The following is an 8,580-nucleotide window of genomic DNA, read 5'->3' on the forward strand; positions in this document are numbered from 1 at the left end:
GACACATGATTTCCCTCATATGGAGAGGGAAGTTCAATAGGAAGTGAAAGTGCACTTAAATGCACTTTAAGTTCTGTTCAGTTCAGTCAGTTTGTTTGTTCAGACTCCATTTGAGACGACAGAACGGAGGGAGGAAAACTGAAGCTGAAGCAGAGTGAGTGTTAACATTCTTCTTCTTCTTCTTCTTCTTCTTCTTCTTCATGTGGACTGTAGAGGGAAGAAGAGTCAGAACTCAACACTTTGATTCAACCATTCACACATTTATTTTAATTTTTAATTAAAAATCACGTGGTCATTCTGACCTTGTTAGATCTAATAAATAAGTTTGGTGATATATCAGGATATAAAATGAACAAAACCAAATCTTCAATATTAATGCTAAATGTGACTCAGAGAAAATATCCAGCTATGTTAAACCAGTGGGTAGGTACCCACATAGCAGAGACATGTGGGCCAGATCTGGCTTGAAGCCGGCACAGGTGGCGTTCGCTCGGCACTGGCATACGGCATGTGAGCCGGACATGGCCCAGATGCGGCAAAGGCGGCACTGTCTTGACTCCGGCAGACAGATGTGGGCCACTTGTGGAGTGCCGAATCCGGCCCACATATCAGATTAGACCTCTGGGCCACATATGTGAGGCCGGACTCATGCCACCCTTACAGTTATTTTTCGATATTTTTGAGTGAGTTGTTGTTTAACATCACAGATTTAATTAAAATAAATAAGTAAATTAAATATTATTATGATATATTGTCGATGTCAATCAATGTCAACTATCACAATATCGTTCTTGTAGAAACAGGACAGATGTCTCAGTTGATCTGAAAATTTAAAGTTAAACTTTGCAACAGCGGCCTTTCAACGGTCAGCCAGCTATCCACTTTTTAAATTCATCAGCCAATCAACGGAAGTAACGTAACCGTCCAGGTGACTGACGCGACCGACGTCACTGTGGACGGAGCTGATGGCTGCTCGTGCACTCCGGTGAGACGGACAACAAAGACGTGGTGAGTGAAATACATCAGTTTTATGTTTACGATAACATTTGTTTTTGAGACAATGCGCTAGCCGTTGGTATACAAAGACAATGTCTGTCTAGAGTCTAGCCTGAATGTTAACAAGGGGCGCTAACGGTTAGCTATGTGGCTAACGGTTAGCTATGTGGCTAACGGTTAGCTATGTGGCTAACGCGTGGTTAGCGTTAGCTAACGATTACCGTTAGCCTAAAATGCGGCTCAGGAAAGGATGGACTGCACTGTTTTGCTGTTATCATATTCGTTTAGAATAAATTATATAGACGAACTTAACACAGCGGATGTTTTGCCGAAGGGGTCGTTTTCTTTTTTCACGTTTTTTCCGGCTAGTTAAACATTAGTGCTACTACCATACCTTCTGCTAGCTGACCGTTGGCGTGTTTTTTCCGCTGGCAATTGCAGATACATCATGCTTCAATACAAAAACAGCGTTTAAAAAGTCAACTGTGGACTTGTAGAGTTTTATTTATGTATGTGTTATGTGTTTTTATTTTATTTTTTTGAGAAGACGCTTCACAACTCATCCGAGTAGCTTCTTCAGTTCCAGGGGACTGGTGGGAAGTCTGAGGTTTAGGAACTTATACTGAAACTATTGTTTGTAAACAACCATAAAACGGGTCGGTTTGAATGTTGTGTTTACAAACCTACAGACTCTATTTTCAAGAATCTTTTTATTGATTACATACTGATACTGACTACTCACAGTTTGTGTAAACTGTAAGTCCTTGTTTTGTACATAAATTAAACCAAGCAGATGTAGGGAGAACATTTATCTGAATATTGTCATCACTATCAGTTTTAATATAATTACTGTAGCCATATTATCTAATGATACATAAATGTTAATTTCCAATCATTTGTGCTTTGTGTGTATGTTTCAGCTGCTGTTGGTGTAACTGACTAACATCTGGGGCCACAGACCAGGAAATAGACTGGACCATCAAAAGATGTTTACATCTCTCTCCAGGTAGAGATGGTGGCAGACTGAAGAGGATGAAGAGAAAGCAGGGAATGGACAGCACCATGTCTAAAACTCGTACTGAGAGTGGGGAGAATCCAGTTTTCTCTCTACTGCCATCAGGTCGGTGTTTCCGATGCCTGAGGACAAAGACTGAAAGGCTGAAGAACAGTTTCTATCCACATGCCATCCGCCTGCTCAACTCTGAACCGTAACCACTTATACCACTGCACTTTACTCACATAGCTGCTCAATACCGTAAATGTGTGTGTATATATACAAACTACCCCCCCTCTAAGTTTACACTTGAGTTTTACCGTCTATATTTTATTCTGTATTACAGTCTATATTTTATTCTATTTTTATCGGTGTACATTTACACTTGTATTGTTTACCTTGTGTGTTAAGGAATTTAGTACTTTTTTTTTTTTTTTTTACTACTGGCTGCAGGTACAAGAATACATTTCACTGTGCATTGTACTATATATAACTGTGTATGTGACAAATACAATCTTAAACCTTTATGGACATGTCTAGAATCATAAATGTACAGTTTTTAAATTTGTTAAATGTTTGTTAAATGTACTGTGTTGACATGACTAAAAAAAATAAACATTTGCTTATAATACTGTACTTGTTTTTATATATATATATATATGTATATATATATATATATATATATATATATATGAATAAATATGGCACATAAATATAGTGGCTCAGTTAAGGCTGACATCAGGAACCACTTCTGAAAATGGTTTGGCCCACCTTAGGGCCACATTAGGGCCAGCTCTGGCTGCAGTGTGGCTGAGATGTGGGCCTTATCTGGCACACATGTTGGATGCCGGATGTGGCCCACATAAGGGCCGGAATTCTTTCAGGCATGTGGGCCGAGTGCAAGTGGGAGGTGTGGCCCAGAGGTGGGCCACACCAGTTTTGCTATGTGGGTAAGGATAATGCCTGTCCACTGTGCACTTGTGTCTGCACGCTTAGACATATTCTGACAGGTTGTAAGGTTAGTCTTTCCCAAGGACGTTATACCTGGCGTCACAACCAGGTACTGAAATGTTTAGCAGCTGCAATTGAGGAAAAACGGGTGAATTTAAATTCCATGGCCGTTAACAGAGAGAATAGATGTATTAAGTTTGTACGGGAGGGAGAAAAGGCTAGACCAGCAGGCATCAGGCATAACACGGGACAGCTAAGAGTAGGAGGAGCCTGGCAGATGAGAGCGGATTTAAATGGACAACTGGTTATTCCAGCTGAGATAGTTAGCACTCGACTACGGCCAGATCTGCTGTTGTGGTCTGAGCCAGAGAAAGTAGTGTATTTCATAGAGCTGACTGTCCCGTGGGAAGATAGAGTTGAGGAGGCTAATGAGCGAAAAGGAGCTAAGTATGCAGAGTTAGCAGCAGATGCAGAGCAGAATGGATGGAAGGCTTATGTCCGCCCGGTAGAAGTGGGTTGCCGTGGATTTGTGGCAAAGTCGGTGATTGCTCTGCTGAGCGAGCTGGGCATACGGGGAAGGAGCCAGAGGACTGCGGTTAGCAACATGTCCCGGGCAGCAGAGAGAGCGAGCGACTGGTTATGGGTGCGCAGAAAGCATGCTAGCTGGGGAACTAGCTAAGGTAAGGAAGGCCGCATGTAGGCCTCGATTTGTTTGTTACGCGATTTGTTTGTTACGTGTTTTCGGCCCGCATCAACGGGGCGAATCACGGTAGATTTGTTTGTTTGTTACGTGGTTCAGTCCGCATCAACGGGGCGAATCACGGTAGATTTGTTTGTTTGGCTCGTGGTTCAGTCCGCATCAACGGGGCGAATCACGGTAGATTTGTTTGTTTGTTACGTGTTTCAGTCCGCATCAACGGGGCGAATCATGGTAGATTTGTTTGTTTGGCTCGTGGTTCAGTCCGCATCAATTCAATTCAATTCAATTCAGTTTTATTTATATAGCGTCAATAACAATACAAATCGTCTCAAGACGCTTTACAAAAACCCGGCCTGAAACCCCCAGAGCAGCCTGAAGGCAACGGTGGCAAGGAAAAACTCCCTTTTAACAGGAAGAAACCTCGAGCAGAACCCAGCTCATATGGAGGAACCATCTGCCTAAGGCCAGCCGGGTACAGACAGAAGAAAGAGAGAAGAGAACAGCAAAGAGAGAAGAGAAGAGAACAGCAAGATAAACATACATCTGTCATAGATACACATATCTGACTAAAGCATACATGTGGAATCTTATGATACAAACTGATGATGTTACATGACAGTCAACGGGGCGAATCATGGTAGATTTGTTTGTTACGTGTTTTCGGCCCGCATCAACGGGGCGAATCATGGTAGATTTGTTTTTGTTACGTGGTTATTAGTTACTATATTAGCTGTTGATAGACATTGAATGGTGAGGGAAACAGGGTTGTGCAGTGGCGGTGTGGAGGGGGGTGACTCCAGGACGCTGGAAATCACTGTTAAGCCTTCTCGAGGTGTCGTGGGCCTAACTTAACGAAACATCGGTGAAGGGAGGTGCCCACTTGAAAACCCCAATGACATGCTGCATACTGCTGTTGTCTTCTTGTTACGTGGTAGCTATGGTTAGCTGCTGAGCGGGCCATACAAGCCAGCAGCGTTAGGTTAGTTTATGTTTTACAATGTCTGAACTATGCTGCTCAATGGGCTTACAAGCCAGCAGCTTTTACTTAGTTTATGTAGATTATAGGTTAATTGTCATATTATATGACCATAGGTTAGGTAGGGTCTCTTAGCTGAACAGGGCCTCTAAATGTGTTTTGCCTGGGATTTTGGCACAAGGGATTATAACATCTTATCCTGTGTATTACTGAATGCTATATCTAGCCTAGGCTAGTGACTGTTGCGAATAGTGCAGCTGACAACTAGGGAAAGACCTAGTGACAGCATGGAAAGACAGCTGACAGGAGGGAACAGTCCCCGCTGGGGCTACAGTGGGTTAGCAGCTCATTGTGGCAGTAGCCCAGGCTTTAATAAGCCATGGGCTACACCCTAATTTGCTACACAGACGACTAATGATAAAATACCCCTAGAGTCAGCGAGAGCAGGGGTGGAAGATGACTCAGTTTGGACTGACACGGCTTTTGACCCAGGAATGAATTTGACACCGAGTAGGCAAGGCACGTTACTGGAAGCTACTAGTTCAGATGGAGATGGAAAGAAGCAGCAGGTTTGTGTGTGTGTGGCTGGCAAAAGATAACAACAGTAAAGGGCGTCAGAATCCACCAAGGGAGGAAAAAGTGCTTGGCAGAGGGAACACAGGGACCCCGCATTGATAGCTACTTCTTAAGAAGTGCATTAAGTCAGTCGGTTGAAGTCCAGCGACAGGAGTTAACCCACAGTTCGCAGGACATCAGCACCCCTAATGTTGAGGCAGGTACAAGCACTGAGGCAGACAGAGAGGCCAGCCAGCCAAAAAGGGAGAAAATTAGCGGTCAGAAAGCAAGGATCAAATGGCCAGGTGCATCAGATATTAGGCAGTGGGAGGACATCAATAGTGATTTGGTTAGTGTACTAGGTAGACTTAAAGGGACGGCGGAGAGTAAGTTGGAGAAAATGGGAGATCTTATTTATGGTTATGGTAAGGAAAGATTTGGTGTGGTTGAGAAACAGAAGAAACAAGAGGGACAGGTGGTTAGATCGAGGCGTCAGCAAGAGATCGATAGGCTCGTACAGGAGAGGAGACTCCTTAAGAAGCAGTGGAGGAAAGCTACAGCTGAAGAGAAGGAAGGTATTGATTGTTTACAGGCAGATGTTAGGAAGCGATTGGCAGCGTTAAGAAGGGCGGAGAACATTAGGAAAAATAGGAAAAGGAAAGAGCGAGCTAGATTAGCATTTTATAAGGACCCATTTAGGTTTGTGAAGTCACTATTTAGTAAGGAAAAGAATGGTAGCCTCACGGTACCAAAAGAGAGGCTTGAGGAGTACTTGGAGGAGGTGCATAAAGATACGGACAGGTTTAGAAAGTTGGCACTACCCTCTGATATTCCACCTATTGGTGAAATAGTTAGCCAGTGTGATGACAGCCCACTAAGGTGGAAAGAGGTTCAAGAAGTGGTAAGACGTGCAAGAGCCTCTTCAGCCCCGGGACCTAATGGGGTCCCCTACCGGCTGTATAAGAGTGCACCAGATGTGCTGAGGTTCCTGTGAAAATTGATGAAAGTAGTATGGAAGAAACAGGTTATTCCCAAGGCATGGCGCAGGGCAGGGGGGATTTTTATTCCCAAAGAGAGGGACTCATTGGAAATAAGCCAGTTTAGACCAATTAGTCTGCTTAATATTGAGGGGAAGATTTTCTTCAGTGTTGTGGCACAGAGGTTGTCCAGTTACTTGGTTAAAAACAGACTAGTTGATACGTCGGTGCAAAAGGCTGGGATCCCCGGCTTCTCTGGATGCTTAGAGCACACCAGTATGATTTGGCACCAAATTCAGTTAGCAAAGCAAGAGAAGAGAGACCTGCATGTTGTATTCTTAGACCTGGCTAATGCTTTTGGGTCAGTGCCGCATAGTTGGTTATGGGAAGCATTTGACTTCTTTAGAGTTCCAGGTAGTATAAAAAACTTAGTCAAAGCCTACTTTTTAGACATTCAACTCTGCTTTACCACAGCAGAATACACTACAGCATGGCAGCAGCTGGAGGTAGGCATCATGGCAGGGTGTACAATCTCTCCACTAGCCTTTACAATGGCAATGGAGGTTATTATTAGGGCTTCCAAATGGGTGGTAGGTGGAGAAAGGCTGCAAGGAGGGCTTCGCCTCCCCCCAATCAGGGCCTACATGGACGACATGACGACAGCAACGTCAACCGCTCCTTGTACCAGAAGATTGCTGGATAAGCTAAATAGCAACCTGCAGTGGGCTAGGATGAAAGTGAAGCCTATTAAATCTAGGAGTATTTCTATTGTTAAAGGAAAGGTAGTAGATAAGAAGTTTGTTATAAATGATGAGGTGGTTCCCACAGTGCTGGAGAAGCCAGTGAAGAGTTTAGAAGATGGTATGATGCAAGTCTTAGTGATAAGGCGCAGTTTGAAGGGTTGAGGCAGGAAATGATTCAAGGCATTTCAAGCATAGACCGGTCAGGGCTACCAGGGAAGTTAAAACTGTGGTGCTGGCAATTTGGTTTACTGCCTCGGCTAATGTGGCCGCTGACGGTGTATGAGGTTGCCCTTTCAAAGGTAGAAAAGTTAGAAAGAATGATTAATTCATTTATCAGAAAGTGGCTTGGTGTCCCACGCTGCTTAAGTGACACAGCCTTGTATGGGAAAGGCATTCTGGAGCTCCCGGTTACCAGCTTAACAGAGGAGTTTAAGTGTGCTAAAGTTAGACTGGAAAGACTCTTACTCAGTCAAAGGATCCAGTGGTTAGGAGTGTAGCGCCTACTATTAAGACAGGGAGGAAGTGGAAGGCAAAAGAGGCAGTACAGCAAGCACAGGCAGCTCTTAAACATAGGGATATCATAGGTCATGTACAGCAAGGGCGTGGAGGCCTAGGGCTGTGTGCAGGGAAACCTCTGTGGAGCAAGGCATCAGCAGTGGAAAGGAGAAAGATGGTAGTGGAAGAAGTACAGAAGCAGGAGGAAGCAGTTAGATGCTCGAAGGCAGTGTCGCAGGCTAAGCAGGGTCAGTGGGTGAACTGGGAGAGTGTGGAGAAAAGGAAGTTGAAGTGGAGAGAGCTTTGGAGCATGGAGGCTAGCAGGATTAGATTTATGTTAGGGGCTACATACAATGTGCTGCCAACTCCCCAGAACCTAAACCAGTGGGTAGGTGAGGATAATGCCTGTCCACTGTGCACTTGTGTCTGCACGCTTAGACATATTCTGACAGGTTGTAAGGTCAGTCTTTCCCAAGGACGTTATACCTGGCGTCACAACCAGGTACTGAAATGTTTAGCAGCTGCAATTGAGGAAAAACGGGTGAATTTAAATTCCATGGCCATTAACAGAGAGAATAGACGCATTAAGTTTGTACGGGAGGGAGAAAAGGCTAGACTATCAGGCATCAGGCATAACACGGGACAGCTAAGAGTAGGAGGAGCCTGGCAGATGAGAGCGGATTTAAATGGACAACTGGTTATTCCAGCTGAGATAGTTAGCACTCGACTACGGCCAGATCTGCTGTTGTGGTCTGAGCCAGAGAAAGTAGTTTATTTCATAGAGCTGACTGTCCCGTGGGAAGATAGAGTTGAGGAGGCTAATGAGCGAAAAAGAGCTAAGTATGCAGAGTTAGCAGCAGATGCAGAGCAGAATGGATGGAAGGCTTATTTCCACCCGGTAGAAGTGGGTTGCCGTGGATTTGTGGCAAAGTCGGTGATTGCTCTGCTGAGCGAGCTGGGCATACGGGGAAGGAGCCAGAGGACTGCGGTTAGCAACATGTCCCGGGCAGCAGAGAGAGCGAGCGACTGGTTATGGGTGCGCAGAAAGCATGCTAGCTGGGGAACTAGCTAAGGTAAGGAAGGCCGCATGTAGGCTTCGATTTGTTTGTTACGCGATTTGTTTGTTACGTGTTTTCGGCCCGCATCAACGGGGCGAATCACGGTAGATTTGCTTGTTTGTTACGTGGTTCAGT

This window comes from Chelon labrosus, assembly GCF_963514085.1.
Source record: "Chelon labrosus genome assembly, chromosome: 5".
NCBI classification, from domain to species: domain Eukaryota; kingdom Metazoa; phylum Chordata; class Actinopteri; order Mugiliformes; family Mugilidae; genus Chelon; species Chelon labrosus.